This window comes from Microtus pennsylvanicus, chromosome 15, assembly GCF_037038515.1.
Source record: "Microtus pennsylvanicus isolate mMicPen1 chromosome 15, mMicPen1.hap1, whole genome shotgun sequence".
Classification (NCBI taxonomy): Eukaryota; Metazoa; Chordata; class Mammalia; order Rodentia; family Cricetidae; genus Microtus; species Microtus pennsylvanicus.
The window spans coordinates 20,757,113-20,780,444 of record NC_134593.1 but is presented as its reverse complement, the minus strand read 5'-3'; the positions used below and the strand labels follow the sequence as shown (position 1 = coordinate 20,780,444).

Genomic DNA, 23,332 nt, shown 5'->3' with positions numbered 1-23,332 from the left:
GTGTAAGGGGTTTTCCACCCACTTGTTCATTCGCTTCTGATATTTATGCCAAAGAACCCAACGTGAACTAAAGACTAACAAAGAAATCACCTCTATTAGGAGGATATTATTTATAAAATCCTGAGACTCTGTCTTACAGGATTCGTGAGGTTTAAACGTTGAGAACGCTCCTACTGGTGTCAGTTTGGGACGCTGTGAGAAATGTGACTTATCATTACTTTTGTTTTTGTAGTTCTGGATGAGCTGAATCCAGGGCCCTCGCCTACTAGACAAGAGGTCTACCATGAGCTATATGCCCGGCTCAAGAAACACCAATGCTTGATCCTGGGACCCCAGACCCTGCATCAAAACCAGTGTCCCAGGATCTGCATCTTGCTCCAGTATAGAATGGCCAGCCCAAGAGACCAGAAGAGGACGTGAGCCTGAAATAAGACGCAGCTGTCCTCAGCTGGCGGCTATTGTTGAAAGTTACTAGGCACGAAAGATGTGCATCTATTTAAACCATGGAAGAGCTTCCCAACAACAATAGGAAACAATCATAACCAATAAAAAAAAACAGAATTGTTTGGAACATCAAATGCCAAGTTCTCAGAGCAAGGACAAGGTGGTTGAAAATAAACCTAAAATGGTCAAACAGATTTCCATGAAAATACCTAAAAATCTGTGCAGGGCTGGGAAGGGCAGATCAGAGGGCACTGGGGAAGCCAGAGGCTGTGAAGACACTGCGGCTCCCTGTAAGGCTGGAACAGTGTTCTTATTGAGAAAAGAAAAAGCAGGAGAGAACAATGAACAAGAGCAGGCTGGAGGGCAATGGCTGGGTGACTCAAGCATGGAAGTCTAGAAACATTTCTTGCATGGTTTGTTCCTGTGTCCACCTGCTTGTTCTATGTGTGAGAACTATAAGCAAACCTCAGTCCAGCAGGAGCTGAAGGGAGTTGCCACCCCATGGAAAGGCCCCACTGGTGAGCAGAGACACTGGGGGCTTGAGGGAGGAGTGCCATGAGTATTCACAAGTGATGCTCAGTAAAGTGGATGGCTGCTTCATAGGGGCCAGTGCCTCCGGAACTAAGCTCTCTGCCAAAACAGCAAGCTCTAGGTCCTGAGGGTGCCAAGGGCGTTCACTTCTCCACTTCTATAGCTTCTTCTGCATGCTTCCCCAAACACCTATTTTTCTTTAGAAGTCAGAGTTGTCTCTGTCACAAAGATTGCCAGTTCACAGGCCGGTTACAAGAGCTGATGAGATCTAGGAGACAGGGGAGTTTCAGGGCTGACTGTTGAGTGTGTTCTACATGCAGAGGACAATTTTCATCCAAACGATGCTGCCTTTCTGCTAGGAAGAAGGTCCAGTGACAGGTGAGCGAGTTCTGAAGGCCAATCTGCTCCCTATCCCCACCCCATCCCATCCCCAACACAGGGCTCTTCTGGTCAAGGTAGGGAAGAGAGCGCCGGAGAGTGGAGGGAGACGGTCATCAAGCTTTGTCCAGGGGGACATGGGGTGGGGTGATCTCCACAGACCGTGGGTCTTCCTAGAATTGGTTCTTCGCTTATCAAGTCAGGTAAGGACATTTTCTGTTTGTGGGCTTTGTGGGTGCAGGAGTAGTTTGTGGGGTGGATGTGCACTCCCTGGAGACAGAAGACCCTGGAGTTCTGATGGCCTGATACCAATCAGGAGAGGCAGTGTCCAGAGAGCAAGACTGCAGGACAAAGAGCCCACCGTGTCGGCAGAAGAAGCACTCTCCACCTCAGCTGATTAAATTCCGGCAGAGCAGTCCTACTCGAGCCGCCGCTTACTTCGGGGGAATCTGGTGAACTGGTGGGAGCAGCAAGCTCCAAAAGGAAATGACTGTCAGTCCAGCAGGTCAGTTCAGAAAGTCAACACAGGAACTACCAGGTAACTACAGAGGTGCTGGGCAGGCTTGGGTGTGGGGCTGAATGGGACATTACCCAGCTTCCCATGGCATTTTGTGACTTAAGATGCCAGTCTAACTTTCTTCTATGTGGGCATTTTCTTTTGAAACACACGAAAGAGGAGCAGAGAGAAAAAAAAAATGCATTCTTCCTTTTCTAAATACACTTTGGAGGTCTCCAAACAAAGCAATACACTCTGACAATACAGCGAGTATCTGGTAAGTGGTTAGTTAGCCTTGGTTAAGCAACTAGATAAGGACCTGTGGACCAGACACCTAATGTAGGTAAGCCTCCATCATGCCAGAAGCAACCCAAGGAAAAGCAAAAACGTCAGAGTTTAGTAGTTGCGAGGTTTAGGAAACTGGCTTAAGGTCACCTGTTTTGCTAGACTGTCACACAGTTAAATAAGGTTGTGTTTAATGCAGAAAAAAGACTACTAACTAACAGTAACCCTCAGCCTCGGGGGCTTGAAAACCTACTTCCCAGTTCAAGAGTTGACAGATGAGGCTACCCATTATTTTTGCACAAGCTGGGTTTCAGGATACTGCTCTATGATTAAGTGTTTAGGTTGTTACCACAAAACGTATAATCACAAGCTAATTATCCAGCTCATGAATCATTGCTTATTTTACCTTTTTCTGATTCTTGCTATCTGCTCAAAAAAAAATCAGATAGCTAACTACTTAATAAACAAACAAAAAGATGTTACTAAAGTCACCCCAATTAATGACCTGATATAGCTATAATAAAAGATTTCTTAAGAACACATCACTGGGGTGGTGGGAAAATTCTAGAAAAGGACACTGGGGACAACCACACGATTTTGTAAACACTAACACGTTTGAACAGTAAGCTGAAATGATTAAAATGGTGGGTTTGGGGCTGGGAAGATACTCGGGTAGTTGCAAGCATGAGGACACAAGCTCATGTCCTCAGCATCCGCCTAGAAACTTGGAGCAGAGACAGGTGGGTCCCCGGAGCTCACTGGCCAGTCAGATTTGCTGAATTGCTGAGTTTCAGGTTTAGTGAGAGACCCTGCCTCAAAAAAAAAAAAAAAAGAAAGAAAGAAAGAAAAAAGAGCTGACTAGTGAGTGATGAAGACACCTACTATTGGCCTCCGGCCACTGCACGTGTGCACCCCACCCCACAAATACACACAGTCGATCTTATATTATGTATACTTGACCACAGCCGAAACAGGAGAGATCAAAAGGGCTCGCTCCAACGCAGCACGTGGTTCATCCGATGAAATGCTAATCCAACATTACAGAAAAGCAGATTACCTTACAAAGACGCAGGAACTCTGAGGAGGTCTGAACATCCATCCGCAATACCGTGACTAATTCTAAAAGTCCTCTGTAATAGTTAATGGCTACTTTTTATGCCAAAATAATTACATGTGCCAAACTCAGTTCAGACCAATTGGGAACCAGAGCTACAAAGGCTGCCTGACGCCTGAGAGCTGTTTAGTGACTTTTATGAGACTGGAATTCCCATTCCAAGTCTGTCTCTCCCAAGCCTGGGGCAACTGTGTGGCTCACCTTCCCCACTTTGAAGTTTCTCCTTGATAGAAGGCGGTGGCTAACCCACACCTTTAGCTGAAGGTGGATCCCCACTATCTACCATCAGCTCCTGAGGAAATCAGACCGCCACCAGCAGTGAGCTGCCAGCAAGTCAAGTTCCTCTCTTCCTTTGAACTGGAGAGCTGCCTGCTCCCTAAGCTGCATGAGCATCCACCCCTGCTCACAGGGGCTGCGTCTCGTGGAGTCACGGCTGTGCTCATGTGGGGCCTCTGAACTCCCAACAGATGCAGGCCCAGCGAGTACAACCCCACACGTGCTGTGTGCCCACTAGTCAGGTCTCATTTCATCATCAGATATAATAATTCTACTCACAATTACATTTCTGGGTTACAAAACATTTTGCCTTTTGAAGCTCAATGTCTTCCAGAGGCCAACATGCCCACACACTAAATAAAGACACACCCTCTTAAAAAACCCAGCACCCGTAACCAAAGTGAGGCCTCAGCCTTCCTTGAGAACGCAGGTGCTCTCTTTCATTTCTTTCCTTCCTTAAAGCTCGCAGCTATTTCTGAGGCTATGCTGGGTGAATAACCGAATAAGCAAAGGAAGGAGTCTATTTACTTAGCTATTATGCCAGGCTACCATCCTCCTTTATTACTGAAACTATGTCATAAGCCCAGTGTTCCCAACTCTGGATCTGGTGTCATGACACGTGTCTTTACTTACTCCTAGGTAAACGCTGTTCAAGAAAAGGAGGTTCCCACCAGTGAGCATGCTTCAGGAGCCACCTCCTGCATTCACACTTGGCATATCCGATTTTACTGTAAGGTCATTTCCCTGTAGGTAAGGCGAGAGAGGTATATCCTTTCTAGCTGGCAGACCACTGTGCAGACTGGTCTCTGAGGGCTCAACAGCATCTTTCCCAGCATAACGTATTTCTGATGAGGGAACTCAATTACCAGAAATTACAAAGGAATGAGGGGAAAAATACAGTGGAACATGCGGGCAGCTACTCCCAAGGCAAGGACTGCCTGGTAGAACCTGAAAAAGACGCTGAAGGAATTACCAGCCCACGCAAGGTGAGTCAGCTCTGCAGTTGAAATCCAAGTTCTGTCCTTGCTACTGGGTGACTTCAGGCCAGTGAATTACTAAGCACCCTAGACTGTTCAAAGAATTATTGCGACTGTTCTCATCACCTTTGCTACGTTTGTAGCTCTCCCCTACACATTCAACTCTAAAAACATAGAGTCAGACCATTTGCTAAGATCCAATAAAAACATTAATGCTTGGAAAAATCAGTATACAGGGTATTTATTATTTTAATGGAAATCTCACATTAGTGTGAAATATGTATTAATATCGCCAATTTCATAATCCAAATTCATTATCATTAATGTTGCACCACACTACTCGAGAGACAGACATACACTAGAAGGCAGCCTGTGACGACTGTCGGACTCTTCTTACTCCAGTGCTCTGTGGCAACACTTCCAACAGGAGGTGGCTAGCAAACGTTAGTTTCAATTTCTTTTAAGAAGAATTATTTTATTTCTAATTATGCTCATGTGTGTGTGCACTGCGCTCAGGTGCCTGAGGAGGTTGAGGAGTTATAGGCAGGTGGGAGCCTCCTGCCATGAGTACTGGGAATCAAAGTCGGGTTCTCTGCAAGAGCAGTCTTTGCTCTTAAATGCGAGCCAGCTCTCCAGATGCCAAGTTTCACTTCCTAAGCTAAACTCTTCTCTACAGGCTGAGTACCCTGTGGGAGGTGATGTTCCAAGTGTTCTATTGGTGTATGCCCAGCATCAGTCCACTCAGAAGCTCAAGGCCTCAAGAGTACTGGGCAAGCAAACTGTGACTCCAATCAGAGCTGCAGGCAAATGACACCAGCTTTTCTAATGTTACTGTCCATAATGTACAGTCCCAACCTCATATTAAGAATGACATCTGGTGCCTCTCAACCAAAGAACGAATAAAAAAACGTGGTAGGTTACACAATGTAATATTACACAACTATAAAGAATAATGACATCTTGAAATTTGCAGGCAAGTAGATAGATCTAGAAAAAAAACTATACTAAGTGAGGTAACCCAGATCCCAAAAGACAAATATAATATGTACTCACTCACAAGTGGCTTTTAGACATACAGCAAAGAAAAACCAGCCTACAATTCACAATCCCAGAGAACCTAGACAACAGAGGACCCTAAGAGAGACATATACAGATCTACATAGGAAGGAGAAAAAGACAAGAGCTCCTGAGTAAGTTGGGAGTGTGGGGGACATGAGAGAGAGTAGAGGAGGAGAAAAGGAAGAGAATGGAGAAATATGTATAGCTCAATAAAAACAATAAAAAGAGTGGCATCTGGGAACTGGGCACAGTGGTACATACCTTTAATCCCAGTACTCCAGAGGGAGAGGCAGGTAGATCTCTGTGTAAGAGAGACCCTGTGTCAAACTCCACCCCCCAAACAATACCATCTGTGGCCTAGAGAGATGCCCAGTTGGTAAAATGCTTGCCACAAAAGCATGAAGACCCGAGTTTATTCCCCAGCACCCATGTAAACCCAGGTTTAGGGCCATGGGCTTGTAGTGCCAGCACTGGACCGATGGGCACAGCGCATCCCTACGGCTTGCCAGCCAGCCACCTTAGCTGGTTCAGTGAAAACCCTGTCTGCCTCAGAAAGTAAGGTGGAGACATGATGAAGGAAGACACTTGGCCATGACCTCTGACAAGCCCCTGCCATGCACACCCTTACACACTTTTACATCCACAAACATGTTTACACACACATACACACAGAGAACATCATGCGTGCAGACTATTGTTAATGTTTAGTGATGTTCCCACTAAATAATCATGGCATTAAAATATATTATCTATGTGGTATTTTTTAAATGTACATGTATCTAACCACGTTTTAAACAAAGAATTTACTCTTATTGTGTGGGTATGTGTACCATGGTACACATGAAGAGGTCAAAGGACACTGTGTGAAGCTGGTTCTTTCCTTCCACCCTTATGTGGGTTCAGAGTATTGAACCACCAGGTCTACAAGGAAAGTACCTTTACCCACTTGAGTCATCTAACCAACCCTATCCATATATTTTTGAGAAATAATTTCAGTTTGTAGTCTAGACTGGTCTTGAATCTGCAATAAGACAGAAGTGCCTTAGCCACTTAAGTGCTGGGGTTATATACATAATGTCTGGCACTTACATTCTTTAGAGGACATAATGAAAAAAATAAAACCATTGGTATGTTTTTCTGGTTGAGTCTGTTGGCCAGAAGTTATTTTATTGGGGCTTTCTTGGTTCTGAAATAAGATAAACCCAGACATTTTCTGAAATGTTACACAATAGAAGGGCTTGAGTAAATTTATATCTAATAGAATATAACAGCATCTATAATTCAGAAGAAACTATCAAAGGAAGCACCAACCATTAAAGTAGGAAGTGACAAGTGGGTTGACGAAGACAGGGGTGAGGGTGTAGCTTCAGAAAGGCAGTAGAAGGGGGCTGAGCCAACCAATGCTAGCCCACTCCACACACGGTAAACCAAGTGCCACTGACAGTACTACTGACCAGCTCTGAAGGACTAGGGCAGTGGCCAGACTTCATCACACCTGTTTCCATGACGTATGCACCAATATACGGCAGATCCAGGATGCTGTACACAGTACACTCTGATTACATCATCAGCCTTCCTGTGGAGTGAGCCTGCTTCCAAAGTGTTGCTGAAAACACAGCACAGGAGCTCTGACACCCCTTGGCAGGAGCTACACCCTATGCCCTAGGTTTAGTATGGAGGTGCTCGGCTGTGCTTCAGAAATCTAGAGAGCAGCAGCCATATGCTGTGAGTCTGTGGTCTTCGCTCTGTCTCTTCTCTGAGGCTATTTTATAATCAATACTGTTCCACTCTGTGGGCACAGGCACTGCCTGAACTACACACAACAACTTACAGAGCATTTGCAGGTGAGCAGTTCAAGTTCTAGCAGGGCAAAATGGCACATTCATATAGTACATCCCATGCACTTGGAGGGTGAAGCAGAAGAGATGCCAACTGGGTGGATCTGTGAGTGCGGATCACTGGCATACTTACCTATCAAGTGCAAGGCCACAGGTTCAAGTCTCAGCAATGAAATGAAGTAAAATTGGTTAATGTCAGTTACAGGGAGTGGCATATGCTGGCTCCCACCTGCAATTCCAGCCATGGATAAGCTGAGAAAGGAGGCTACAGAGTGAGACCCTGCCTCAGAAAAACACATAGCTGCTCCTGGTTCCGACTCAGGGTCCCTTAGTTATTCCTGGGTGTCCCTTTCAGTCTTTCCGAATTTTGTCCATCTCCATTCCTCTGTGGTTCTACCAAGGCTCAGAACCTCTATCGCAGCTGCTACACTAGCACGGGACTCTGATAGGATCCTTTATCCTCCTTCCTGTCTTCACGGGACTCTGATAGGATCCTTTATCCTCCTTCCTGTCTTCCATTTCAGTGTCTCAATACTCAACCCTTAGACTGGCCTCAGCCTGCCTGCTGCCCCTCCTCCCAGCCTACATCCATCCTCCTGGGATGTGGGCTGTTGGTGCAAACCCAGGGTTCCTCTAGTTCTTTCTTGCTGCTCCTCGCAGCTTTCCTTTCTAGCGCATCTCCATTCCGTTATGATTCTACTCGATGACCTGCTCTCTACCAGGGACCCCATAGCCGCCACACTTGGGTGGGACCCAGGGACACCACAGCTGCTACACTTGGCTGGGACTCAGAGTGGGCAACAGCAACCAAAGACTAGAACTCCCACCCAACAAAAATAAGACTGGCTGTCACACCAAGAAACACTTCAAACATCATAACTCCAGATGCTTAGACATCAGCACACATGTCACCAATATGAAGAACTGAGACCACACCTCCTCCAGAACCCAGCAACCCTACTGTGATAGGCAGTGAAAAGGCAATTTACCAGAAACACAAGACAAGGACGTCAAAACAGCCATTATGAATATATTCAAGGACCTTAAAGAGAATATGAATAAATACCTTCTTTAATGAAGACTGAAAACAAAAACAACTGAACGAAATAATAAAAACATTTCAAGACATGAAAGTAGAATTTAACAAAGCAATAAAATCGCTAAATAAAATCCAAGCCAAGATGAAACTGGAAATGAAAGGCTCAGCATGCCATACAAAACCTCAGAGGCAAGCCTTGCCAACACAGTGAAAGGAATGCAAGAGAGATGCCAGGTGCTGGAGACAAGGTAGAAGAATTGAACACCTCACTCAAGGAGAATTTCAAGCCTAAAAAATATCCAGTCACAAAATAGCCAGAAAACCTGGGACACTATGAAAGGATCAAAGCTACAAATAATAGGAATAGAGGAAGGAGAAACCCAGGTCAAAAGCTTAGGAAATATTTTTTTAGCAAAATAATAGAAGAAAATTTCTCCAATCTAATACAAGAAACATACAGAACACCAAACAGACAGGACCAGAAAAGAAACCCCTGCCTATGACACATACTAACCAATACTAACCAAAACACTAACCACACAGAACAAAGGAAAAGGTGTTTAAGGGGAAAATGATAAAGTAACATATAAAGCCAGGCTCATTCAAATAATACCCAACTGGCCAATGGAGCCAAGGTTCTCAACCTGTGGGACGAAACCCCACTGGGGTCAACTGGCCCTTTCGGGGCGGGGGGGGGGTAGCCTCAGACCATGAGAAAACGCAGACATTTACGTTATAATTCATAACAGCATTAAAATTACAGTTATGATATAGCAATGGTAATAATAATTTTATGGTTGGGGGTCACAACATGAGGAACTGTATTAAAGGGTCATAGCATGAGTGGTTGAGAAGCACTGCAATGGAGACTCTGGAAGCCAGAAGGGCCTGGACAGATGTTCCACAAACTCCAAGGGACCACAGATAATAGCCCAGATCACTGAACCCAATGAAACTATTGATTGACATTGTGATTCAATAGATAGAGAACGAAAAACATTCCACAATGAAACCAAATTTGGCAATTTCAATCTACCAATCTAGATTAACTACATTCAAGAAGACACAAGGAACAAATACTCCCAGTATGGTTGGTTTAAAAAGGGGGGGAGGGGACCACCATATAGGAATAAAATAACAGAAATCAATAAATGCTGCTCATTGGTAACTACTAACATTAACGGTCTCAACTCCCCAGCAAAAAGGCACAGACTAACAGTTTTGATTAGAAAACAGGATCTATCCTTCTGCTGTACCCAAGAAACATACCTGGTCATCAAGGACAGCCGTCACCTCAGGGGAAAATGATGGAAAAGGTATTCTAAGCAAATGGACCCAAGAAGCAAGTACATGTAGCTATTTTAATAGCTGACACAATAGACTTCAAACCAAAATTGATTAGAAGAGACAGGAAAGAAAACTACATACTCACAAAGTAAAAATCCACCAAGAAGAGACTTTAATTCTAAACACTTAAGGACTAACCACAAGGGCACCCAAGTTCATAATAGAAACACAACTATAGCTAAAATCACACACTGACTCTCTCTCACACGTGGGTAGTGCGTGACTTCAATTCTCCACTGTCACCAACAGACAGGCCATCCAGACTAAAACAGAACAGAGAAATGCTGAAGTCAAATAATGTCATAAATCTAGCAGACCTATCAGATGTCTACAGAGTATTTCACCAAACAATAAAGAATATACTTTCTTCTTAGTGACCCATGGAACCTTTTCCAAAACTGACCACATATGAAGACATTAAGCAATTGTCAACAGACTATTGAAAAAAGAACTGCATCCTATCACAATGGCCTTGATCAATAAAACACATGACAGCACATGCTAGGGGGATGTGAGGAAAGCGGAACACTTATTTATTGCTGATGAGAGTGCAAACTGGTACAGTCCCTATGGAAATCAGTGAGGAGGTTCCTCAAAAAGTTGAAAATTGATATACCACAAGATCCAGCTATACTACTTTGGGGCATATAACCAAAAGAATCTATACCCTACTATAGAGATACTGACTCATTCATATTCACTGCTGCTCTATTCATAACAGCTAGAAATTGGAAGCAGCTTAGATCTCCATCAACTGATATGTGGATACTGAAAATGTGGAATGTTGAGTATGTTACTTTTGATTACGCTCCATTGTTTAACTCTGTGAAGCTGTGTTACTGTGCCTGTCTACAACACCTGATGGTTTAATAAAGAGCGGAATGGCCAATAGCGAGGCAGGAGCAAGGATAGGCAGGGCTGACAAGCAGAGAGGATAAATAGGCGGAGAGATGTGGAAGAAGAGGAGCAACAAGAGCGAGAACAAGGAGAGGACACCAGGGGAAGCTACCCAGCCACCCAGCCAGTCACAGAGTAAGAAGGAGGAAAGGTATACAGAAATGGAGAAAGATAGAAGCCCAGAGGCAAAAGGCAGTAGGATAATTTAAGTTAAGCTGGCAAGAAACAAGCCACACTAAGGCCTCGCATTCAGAACTAAGAATAAGCCTCCGTGTGTTTATTTGGGAGCTGGGTGGTTGGTCCCCCACAAAGAGTAAAGAGTAAAACAAGCTACTACAGTGACGCATTTACACATTGGAATATTATTTAGTTGTTAAGATAAATGAAATTATGAAATTTGCAGAAAGACAGAAACAATCATCCTAAGTGAGGAAACCCAGACCAAAAAAGACAAATATCGCATGTTTTGTCATAAACGTAGATGTTAGCTTTAAGCTTTGGATATGTGTGTGACAATCATTTTTGGTTTTTTTTTGGGAGGGGGTTGTTTTGTTTGTTTGGTTGGTTTTTTGTTGTTGTTGTTCTTTGGTTTTTTGAGACAGGGTTTCTCTGTGTAGCTTTGGAGCCTGTCCTGGAACTTGCTCCGTAGACTAGACTGGCCTAGAACTCACAGAGTTTACCTGCCTCTGCCTCCCGAATGCTGGGATTAAGGGCATGTGCTACCACTGCCAGGCTTAAAATGGAGTCATTGTATAAAGGGGGAGACAATGACCCGACTAGATATCTTATGGTACCAGTTAAAACCTCCAGGGCCAGGAACAGTTCTATTTTGTTGAGTTGCTGGCCAAAGGGGTCCCACAGACTCCCCATCCAAATATTGTAGGCTACTGTCAAGGCTATTGGTTACCTCTAAAACCTGACAGCAGGCCCTTTTACTGAAAACAGCTTCTTTACGTCATCAAACACGGAGAAACTGAGTTGGTGACAACTGGAAGTCTCACACCTTGTTACCAGCATTCCTGATGCCAGAAGGTACCTTTTACACTGGAGGAAGGAGAAAAGTAGTTCCAGTATCATCCAGCTACAAACCCTGTGACCTAAACAGAGACTTGACTGCAAGATACACAGTACAATAGTGGCATAAATGTTACTTTCTGATTAGGTTTAAGGTCCACTTCATGAGATGGAACCCGTTCCTGATACTTCTAAAAGTGGCTAAGAACCTGAACTAGATCATGGGCCTAGGGGAAAACCTAATACTATTACTCTGCTAAAGGAATATAGCAATAAGACAAAACAGATCAGAGCACCACTCAAGCCTTATCAGAGAAGCTACTTCTTGCAGTAGATGGAATTAACAAAGAGATCCACACATGGCCAATGTGTAGGGAGTGGGAGACTTTGGAGCACTCAGTCCTAAACGTCTTCATCAAACTCCTCCCCTCAGGACTCAGGATCTAAGTGGAAGAGGAGGCAGAAAGATTGTAAAAGCCAGGTGATGGATGACTCTAAGGAAAACGGCCTCTTCTAGACTCAGCAGGACCGTTACACATACGAACACACAGGGACCGTGACAGCACACAAGGCCTACACTGGTTCCAACCAGACAAAACCCTCGCACTGAGAAGGGGAAGTGGACATAAAGTCTCATCCTTAATCAAGAATCTATTTTTAATTGATACTGGATGGGAAGAGAATCTATCAAGCATACTCCCATGCTAATAAATAGTTGACCAATACAAAATGGAACCCGTATTTTTTTGTGTACTTTTTGGCCTCATTTATTTTTGTCTTATTAAAAAAGTGGTTTTTTTTAATTTTATTTGTGTGTGTGTTTATGTGTGTGTGTGTGAGAGAGAGAGAGAGAGACAGAGAGAATATGAAGTTGGGTAGATAGGAAGGTAGGTAGGATCTTGGAGGAGAAAAAATATGATCAAAATCTATTATATGAAACAAATTTTTTTTAAAAAGTGACCAACCAATCAACTGACCTCTCTGTTTAGTTGCTTTTCTGTGGCTGCTAATAAAACACTAACCAAAAACAACCTGGGGAGGAAAGGGTTTATTTCAGCTTCCACATTACATTCCATCACGGAGTGAAGCCAGGGTAAGAGCTACAGGCAGAACCGACACAAGGACAATGGGGGAATGCTCCTTACTGGCTTGACCTGCATGGCTTGCTTAGTCTGCTTTCTTACACAACTCAGACTCACACTGTCCACAGTGAGCTGAGCCCTCAGTCGAGAAAATGCCCTATACACACTCATAGCCCAGTCCAATGACAGCAATTCTCCATTGGGGTTCCCTCTTCCTGGGTGACTGTACTTTGTGTCAAGTTGACAAACAATAACCAGCATGCCTCACCACGGCCTCCCAAGCCCACCACAACAAAACCAAAAAAAGTATCAAGGAGGAGGAAAATGGAGGCGAGTAGAGGCTCTGGCAAATGCTAGTGTAAGAAAGATCTGATCTACCAGCTTCTGGAGAGAGGAGGCTTTGCTCTTTGTCTGTCAAGAGATTAGCACACTGTGGGGCTTCTCTTGCCCTACAGTGCCAAAGCACAATGCACTCAACAGTTGCTGCAGTGGTCCCACTGCCCGGCCTAATGCTCATTTCTTAAATAGTTCTAAGTTACTAGAATGACTTGGTGGTCTTCAATGAAAAGAATTACAACATGAAAAGACTGGTGTACTTTACTATGTCTTCTGGAACACTGGCTGGTATCATAATAACTATATGTGGCAGTTAGATACAGAGACCAGAAAGGAAAGAGCACACAGCATCTTCAAGAGCCAAATGGCAGCACCCATTTAAGGTCTCCACTTTTTGACAATACTGATCAAAAAAGAACAGAGTAGATAAAGGGGGAATAGGTACCCTGACATGCTGTGCGCTGGAGGGCCTGAGCAGGTGAAAGGAGGTACCTACCAGAGGAAGGCAGAGAGCAGGTGAGCCTGCACACAGAAAGCACTCCCTGCTGGCCCAGGCAGTGAGTTTTAGCAGCCTTACACACATGGGAAGGGCTGTTTGGACCAACCACAGACATTTGTTTTGAACCAAACTCAGTGTTGCCTCTTAACACCAATCACTATCCTTTTCTTAGCCATTAAGGGAAGACTCCCCTATGGCCTAGATGGAAATGGAGTGGGGTAATCTATAATTCATCAGGGGAGGGTCATAATAGCAAAATTGCTAGTACAAACTTTTAAAATAGTCCCCGCTGAGGCTGAGTTCTTCTGTAGTTTTCTCAAGGTGTCCATGGACTGTTCATGGCTGGTGCTCGTGTCTGCCTGACAGTGGAGCAGAGTCCAACACCTGTTGCTTAGAGAGTCAAATAGAAATCCCCTGACATATTTTTCTTGTTTACAGAAAATGAACAAAAGGGACACTTAAATGCAAATGAAAAGAACTTTGTATTAACACTAACAGTGACTTCAAGCAAATGTTAACATCTTAATAGTGCCCAGTCCACCAGGGAGAGAAGGCCCCCACTCAACAGCGTCAGCCTCCAAGGTTCAATTTGTGGTTGCTTAGCCCCTTGCACTTGAGACAACGCAAGAGTGGTGGTGAAAGAGAGCTGCTTACTACAAGGTACAGAAAACAGAAAAACCAGGTTCTCTGCTATCCCCCAAGAACCACTCCCTGTGGCCTGCTTCCTGCAGCTCCCTAAATAGCATCACCACGTAGGAACCAAGCATGCAAACAGGAGCCTGTGGGGACATTGCATATTCAAACATTAAAGTCATACATTTAACAAATCTCTACCAGAGGCCCTCACGGAGTCCTATGATAAGGCTGTAGATAGGACCAGGAACACGACGCTCAGAGAGCTCGGACTTTACTGAGGGCAGAAACCAAAATAAAGCAATCTGGAGGACATTATGTCAGAAGAAAAAGGGTAAGGCGGTTCAGAGATAGGAGAGGCCTCCCTCACTACAGAGAGGAACACAATCTATGGGAACTCCTGAACAACCTGTCACAGGTCATTAGAATGATTTACTTCCAGCATCAGTCTTGCTTGACAAGATAAAATTTTAAAAAGCACCTGATCCTAGCCAGGCATGACAACAGACTCAGGAGACAGGACTACCTCCAAGCCAACATACACCACACATTAAGACCTAGGTTAAAAAAAAATTATCACTAAAATCATCTTAGCTCTTCATGTTTAATTCTCTATGTGAGGGGGTTTCCTAAGTCGCTACAGGAACTTCAGGGCAGGCACTCAGGAGCCGGGTTCTGGGCCTCTGAGCATGTTCTGGCATCTGCCAAAGCTGGGCCTCCATCCCCGGGGGCACGCATGCTGGCTCAGACAGGCAGAATTTGTCATATGGTAAAGCTTATCTCTTCTTGAAAATTCCACTTGATTAAAAAATTAAAAAGCAAACAGACATTAAAAAATAAACTTGGGAATACTAGCCATCCAAAGGCAGCACGTACCTACTGAGCATGCCAGCCAGCTTCCTGCCATGATGCCAATATTGGCGGATTAATCGGGCTGCATGATTAAAAGTTAACTGTATGGTTTTAAAACTGGAAATAATAACTACTAATTTTCAGTGCTAAAAACCATGTAAAACACCTCTCCTAAATAGCCACATATACATTTTGACAACAGGGAAAAATCAATCAAGCTGGTGTTGAATAATGACTGTTTATTTAGCTTTCCTACTTCAGACATCAGTTGTATTTCTGCTGACAGACAGGGCTTATGGGTCCTTGACTGTCATCATGTTTCTCTTGTACAAACTACACCAGCAGCAAAGCCAAATAATAAGCACGTTTGGTTATGTTGTGTTAGGTTAGTAACTGTATTATCAAACAAAACCAAAAACAACAACAACAAAACAATACTCAATACCTGGGTGATGCATCAGTAAGACACCAAACTTTTAAAGCAGACTAAACATTCTGCCCTAATTTGAGTAAATGTGCCATCTGGTCAGCAGGAACTATGTAACGGGAAATGAACGTGACTTCTGAAAACGAAGCTTCCCACTGCAGGGTGACTGAGAGCCAGTTCCGTCTGGGTTCCTTCAGCAACACAGGGGTTGAATCTTCGTGGCTTGGAGCTCCGTGCTCTGAACTCCACACTGTGACTGATCCACAAACCTAGAGTTGGCTTCTTTGTCTCTCTCTATTGCAGTGTCTATACATTATACTCTGCTGACTCACCTGTATCCCACAGTCCTACAGTTCTCAGTTACCATAACAACATAATGACCTCTTTAGGGTCAAAGTCAGGAGCTTTACCTCACTCCCTCACTTCAATGTCAAATCCCAGGACACGCTGAGTCTATTTCATGAATATTTTCAGTTTATGTTTTTCCCGCCAAATGCCCATTCTCCAACAGCCAGGGGTTTATTTAACTTAACCTTTACCACGGCCTTCTGCTTAGGCATCTGCCCTGGACAGCCAAGGGTTTCCATCAGAAGTACAGCCAATGCCCACGGTCCCCAAGGCGCCTGCTCTCCCCAGTGGGATTTGTGTCACGTCGCTCTCACTGAACCTGTGTGCCTCTGCTTCCCCTACCCCACCACAGTGGGAATGGCTGCCAGGGAGCAGAAGGATGTGGCCCTAATCACAGCCTCGGTCTAATCACAAGCAGGCCATCCGTATTTACTGCAATCCTGGGCTGTACAGAGCCCGATATGGTCCAGGGCTAGCCAGTTCCCTGTGGTCAGCATCTTACACTGTGATGGCATATTTCTTACAACTAAAAAGACCAAGAGAGTGGGACTGACGAAATATGTGCCACCTTCTCATCACCTCAGTTTTTATCTGGTGCCTTTTTCTGTCCCAAGTCCTACCCAGAACACCCTGCGCTAGTCTTGTCTCCGCAGGCTCCCATGTCCCTCCTTATCCACAACCTTAACAGGCTTGCTGAGCACTGCCCAGGCCTGAGGCAGAAGGATTTCCCAGTTGGGATTATCTGATCTACTCAGGATCAAATTCACCATGTGATTTTGGGATAGACGTCATGGAGGCTGCACACCTCTCTTCAGGGACACAGTGCCCTCACAATTTATCAGCATCTGGATGAGATGCCAGCCATTTGCCAAACTTGTGAGTAAAGTTCCCCCATTCCTCTCCCACAGTATCTGGGTGGTGTGCATGGGTTCACACCACGCAGACTGAAGTGGGAGGTGCCATTTACTGAGAGAAATTACACACATGATGAGAAGTCCTCTCCAGGGGAATACGTCTGCCCTGTCCACTCAGTCCTTCCATCGTCCGTGTCAGTGTGGACACATAGATCTACAGTTGAGGCTCCGAGTTTTACCTTGGCATGGCACTATTTATTGATTGAGGTGCTCAGATTCCTAGTTTTGGCCACTGAGGGCTCTGTCACAAGCTCACTAATGATGACACACTTACCACTCCTGACTGTGCTTTTGGGCACACTCATTTTGTGGCATTGAAGATGTTCCTGGATCACTTCCAAAGTCGTCCCCATTCTGGGTCTAGAATCAGCCATTTTCCCCAAAGAGCCCTGGTTCCATTTCAGGGGGGATGGAGTGAAGCCATGTCTGCATGAATGCTGTAGACCTGTCTCTGGGGGGATGATGTGACGTTCTGTTTGGGAGGATGGGGTCAACTCATGTCTGGGAAGATAGTATGAACTTGTTTCTGGGTGGACAGCGGAAACCTATGTCTGGGTGGATGGTGGGACTCCAGTATCTAGGAGGATGGTAAGAACCCACGTCTGGGTGGATGGTGTGAATCTGTCTCTAGGAGGATGGTATGAACCCACGTCTGGGTGGATGGTGTGAATCTGTCTCTAGGAGGATGGTATGAACCCACGTCTGGGTGGATGGTGTGAATCTGTCTCTAGGAGGATGGTATGAACCCACGTCTGGGTGGATGGTGTGAATCTGTCTCTAGGAGGATGGTAAGAACCCACGTCTGGGTGGATGGTGTGAATCTGTCTCTAGGAGGATGGTAAGAACCCACGTCTGGGTGGATGGTGTGAATCTGTCTCTAGGAGGATGGTAAGAACCCACGTCTGGGTGGATGGTGTGAATCTGTCTCTAGGTAGATGGTATGAACCCAAGTTTAGGTAGATGGTGTGACCCACATCTTGGATCTGGGAGTCTTCCATGCCTGATCCTAAAAGATCCTTTAAGAAAGGGTAACTATCTGAGTTGGTTGCTTTTATTAATCTCTTTGGGGTAACCTTTGGGAGTCTAAGCCATAATCCTTTGGTTTGTTTTTGTGAGCATAAATGATATCTAGTGTGCTAGAAGAGATGATTCAGAATAATTATGGCAAAGTGGATGCATTTTTGTCTCTATAAAGATCTGCAGAAATACTAAGTAGTAAATGAATTTTAATCAGCTTAAGGTCGAGCCTTGCGGGCTTCTAGACATTGGTCCTGTGAGTCACTTGGGAAAGGAATTTCAGTTTCCTGAGAATTGACTCATTTATCTGCTATTTTTCCTCTTATCTGATTTCTAGAACACCGTCAGTTATCATTGCAAACTGCTCTTGGCCATAGAGACATCAAAATAAAGCCGAGCTTGTTGGTAGAAGGGGCCAAACTCAGAGCACATAGGTTTGCAGGTTCAGGGCTCTGGCCAGTCTTCCCTCTAGGGCCACTGTGGTCACTCCTGCTGCTACATGGGTAAGGAAGTGGGAGGTTTTGCCATGGAGTAGAAAGTGCTCAGAGGAGGCCAGAGGAAGGAGGGTTCCCTACAGATTCAGAGGCCAGAGGAGACTCTAAATGGCAATGGTGATCCTAGGCTGTAACACCACAAAAAGAGCAGACGACACAGACTTGGGGGAAACAGGAGCCCCCGAGGCCGATGCTACTAACCCCCCATCAATAGACCATTCAGGTCAGAGATCCTGCAGGGAGACAGCAGTGGAAGGATGTAGACCTTGGCTGGGTTTCTTTATAGAAACAGAGACTCTTGTTACAGGGCACTAAGGGAGGTGACACACAAAAAAAGACCTTTCATGGTGACCATTTAGTAATTAGTAAAAACTACGGAAAATGAAGTAAAGTCTGAACTCAAAAACTCAGCAAAGGCACAGCAAATACAAGCATAGGACCAAGTCTTAGGGAGGATGGGGTGCTGGGTTGCATGAGGGGCAAACTGCTGACAAAGTCTCCACCTCTCCAGTGATGTGGGAGTCCCCTCTGTGTGCTTGATGACCATTACTGAATAAAGAAGCTGCTTTGGACCTATAGCAGGGTAGAACTTAGGTAGGCGGGGAAGATGGAACTGAATGCTGGGAGAAAGAAGGGCGGAGTCAGAGAGAAGCCATGGAGCCACTGCCAGGGTCAGACATGCTGAAACTTTGCTGGTAAGCCACTGCCACGTGGCGATATACAGATTAATAGAAATGGATTAAATTAAGATGTAAGAGTTAGCCAATAAGAAGCTACAGCTAATGAGCCAACCAGTGATTTAATTAATACAGTTTCTGTGTGATTATTTCAGGGCTAAGCAGCTGGGAACCAACAAGTGCCCTCTCTTCCAACACTCCAGCACTCAGGGTGTTCTTCTTGCTGCTGGGAAACAGCAGGGCAACCCAGGAAGGACAGAATTCCCCTGGCCAGATACTCGCCGGCCCAGGGCTCTTGATCTTTACAGAAAACTATATATATTCTAAAACGACAGTAAGGAAAGTGAGCTCTGGTTCATGCTCACCACAGTACAACTTAAGAAAAACATTCCAATATGGATCTTACAGGACAGCAATGTGAATGAAAACGCCGTATCTTTGTGTTTCATCTTAGGCAAAAGTACTCAGAAATTTGACACTGAATGTAACACAGAAACTCAGCAGGGTGTAGGAGGCAAAGCCAGAACCTTCACTCACACAAAGCAAAGGGCATGTGGCCTTACCTAGAATGGCAACCAGAAAGAGAGCCACACCATGTTCAGTTGGGGGGCTTCATCAATAAATACGGCACTTGTGATAAGCTTCTTTATATGATCTATGAACGCATTTAAAAATCCACAAGGCCCACCTGTCTGGGAAGCTCTGACTCATTACCACATGCACGAGTGCCACACCCCCCCCTTCACAAGACAGTAGAGGGGAAGGTATTTTCAAGTCAAATTTCATTTTGTCTTACTGAGGGAGACCGACTTTGTCAAGATACAATGGCAGCTCCAGGAAGGGAAAATCCAGTTCTGTTCTGCCACACTTCTTCAGTGGGGAAACCTGCTTTTAACATGCTGCATGGTCATGGAGGGGAAAGGCCCAGTCTCAGGGCAGCCTGCTGTCCCCTGTGAGAACCACTGGGCGCTGTACGCATGCCTGGCAGCTGGGGCAGCAGAGACATGACTGCCTAGCAGTGGGCTTTCCCTGATGAGACAGAAGAAAGGCACCACTGTGAGCTCTTGGAGCTCTCGTGGCTGGGCTGCAGGCCACTATGGTCTCTGTCTCCAGGGGCTGCGAACACCAGAGGGACTGAGTGGCTAAGCAGGTGGCTCACTGTGGATCTCCAGTGCACCTGCTTTTCAAGAGTGGTGTGTTCCTGAGGATTCAAGAGGTACCTCTGAGCTCTCTGAGAGTGCTCAATCCAGGTCTCTGACACCACACAGAGGCATCAGGTCCCTGAGAAACATGCAGGGCTATACTAGAAACTCATTTTTCCCCTCCGAGTAGCAAATGAAGGCCAGGTTTGATCAGAGAAGTACGGAGTCTGAGAAAGGCATGCTATTTATCTTCTTCATCATATTTAGAAACAGTTAAATATATAAAATACCCAAGAAAATGGAACTTTTCCTAAGTAAGTAAAGCCAACTAAGTCAAATATGCTTTGGGGAGTTATGTGGTCCCCAACTTTGTTATGGCTGGTATGCTCAAGCCCTGAGGGCAAAGGAGACACAGAGCAGGCTCAGCTACTGAAAACCCTTAGTGCAGCTGCAGGTGAGGCAAAGGAACAAAACTCCCATCCCCACCCCAAGTCACGGCAGCATCCCAGCTGAAACACAACAGGCAAGCAGAAGGCATTCTACAGAGTGCACTGCAGCAACCAGGAGCAGTCACAAAGTCCTGATGACCGTCCCTGCCTTTGCAAAGGCAGAGACCTGTGGACCTGACTACAGGTTTCTGGCAAATTCTGGCAGGTTCAGGCTTCTTCTCTAAGCATCACATTTGACAGCTCTTCCTTGGCTGGTCCTAGTTCCTCATCTTATTTGCACATGCCCATATTCAGGCAGAAAGGGCCCACCTTAGCAGCTAGCTATATAAATTTGGGCCGTCTGAAGCTGGAGAACCAGAGCAGTTGTGGGGGCCAAGAGAGAAGGCTTCAGAGCCCAGCTCCCAGCAAGCCCCTCAATAGAGAGGACAGACTCCTCCAGGGTTTCTGCCCCAGGGAGGGAACTAGAAAGATTGCCTTCTAGACAGGACCTGGGGTTTCAGGCCGAGGGATTTGTCAGTGCAGCTACTTCTAGGGTCAAGACCAAGATTGGCTGGAGTCAGGCGACCAGCTAACCCTGCGACTTCTGAAGGTGACCTGCAGACTTGCTCTGCAAGAGACTGCTTTCTGTGGGCACCCAGAAGTCCCTGCCAAACCCCCCAAACCTCTGAGCTTTAACACTTCTCAGCACATATCTTATCTAGCACACCGCTGCTGCGAGTTCACACCAGTTTCATTTAAACCCCACCTGCAATCTGCCTCGCTTGTCCATGCACAGCCTGTCAGTCGCTAGTGAACTGATATCAAAGCATCTCCCATGTGCACTCTGGCTATCTACCTCCTGTGTTCTTGGAGGAGGGTGGACGAGAGACTGTGGGAGAAAGAAGATGGTCTCCACCAAGTGCTTCACTTACACATCACAAAGCTCAGCAACCTATCAGTGAAGCCCAGGGGTGCCCTGAAGTCAAGGCTAAAATGTCAGCATCTGACATCCTGTTTTGTGTGTAGACACACAAGTGAGTAGCCATTGTGGGTCTTGTCTTATAAATCCAACTCTTGAGTTACAACAGATGTTGTGACCTCTCTGCAGACCCCCCTCATGTAATATACCTTATGAATCAATAATAGTATCTGGTGGGGAAACATGAAGAGAAATATACAATACTGTACAAGCAGAGTAGGTCTACTATTGGTGCTAACTGGAATCTAAATTCTACAGCTGTAGCGCAAACCATGGACTTGTTTTTCTCTCATGAGAATGGGAATTTGAGTGCAAAAAAAATAATTATTTTTTTTAGCTCAAAAAATGTTTCAGCTAAAGCACAAAATTTGTACAAGGAGGGTGCACTATGGTTCGGGGCAGAGTGGAAAATCCAAGCAGTTAAGAGAACCATGAACAATTAAGTTTGACTTGTGCTGAACAGTGCTGAAATTAATATCCATGTGAGGAGAGCATTTAGACCCCAGGGAAGCACAGATGTCACACACACACACACAAACTATCACCACAAGCAAGCAGTTTCTCCAATGAAATGGGCTGTCTACACAGGACTGGGAACTACCCGTATGTAATCCACTGCCTACTATCAGAGCCGATTCATGTCCCTCTGCCTGGAGCCTGTTTCTCGGGCTCCTGAAAAGCTTGGTCTTTGCTGCAGGGCCAGGCTTAAATCGTGGCTCTTCTGTTCACTACTCCCAACAGATGCAGGGAGTCTGGTCTGCTTCATCATCTATAAAAGGAGATGATGACAGTTCATGCCTCAGATGATTCCTAAGGAGATTAAATTAACTAACATGTGAGAGCCCCTTAAAACAATTCTAGCCAGGCATGTGGTAGTGAGTGCCTTAAGTACCAGCTATCTGGAAGACTAAAGGAGAAGGGCTGCTTCAGTTTAAGAGCCAGGACAAAAGAGCCAGGCCCTATTGCAAGGGAAAAGTCACACAGAAGGAGTTCTAGATGTAGCAAAGATCAAGAAGGGCCAAGAGAGATTAAGGAGGACACTGAGGCAAGATTAGCATATGCTCTTCATTAAAAGCAAGCAATTTGGAGTTGTTTGCAGATGCACGATACCGTAATGTCATCAAGCATTGAGTAGAGAGGGAGCCTAGACCTCAACAACTCAACCAACCCAGGCAGGTTGATCAAATGAACGCAGGCTCGCAGGAGCAGTGTCTGCCTTGGCGTCTTTCACTCCTCTAACCCCTGGAGCTTACAAGCAGACCTGGTGAACACTGCTACTCACATGCTTAAAGAACACAGGAAGAATCAAATGCAAGGATCTGGGCTTAGCGTCAACAGTAGGCACGAGGACACTTTAGAACAGTTACTACCAGGACAATAAAATAGCACTCCGCAAATGCTGGGAGTCACTTCCTAGGGCAGTTGCATTACAGTCAGTCAAAGGCTTGGCTATAATTATAACTACCAATATACTGAGAGTGTCCAATAAGAAGCACATCTCCCTATAAACATTTGTGAGGACATTCCATGAAAATTCATGATGGTCACAATTAAAATTTCCATAAATTAACATTTGTCAATATAGGAAAACAAGAATTGATTTTGATACTATTAAAAGATGCTTTAGGCCTCCTGGGGCCATGGGGCCACATGCGGCCAGTAGACGTCCAAGTATCACCACAACAAACATATGTGATAGAGGGGTAGGAAAGAGCACAACAGAGCAGGTCCGCAGGATGCTGTATGAAGCTTACATGGATGTCAACTCAGCCACCGAACCTGCTGCCTGGTTGTGGCACCACCCCCACC

General features: G+C 45.2%; 1 protein-coding gene across 2 annotated transcripts in view; it reads right to left on the bottom strand.

Annotated features, from left to right (window-relative positions):
* The window catches only part of Mipep (mitochondrial intermediate peptidase), a 128,687-nt gene that overhangs the window by 5,620 nt on the left and 99,735 nt on the right, over positions 1 to 23,332 (bottom strand). The gene's annotated exons all lie outside the window — the stretch shown is intronic.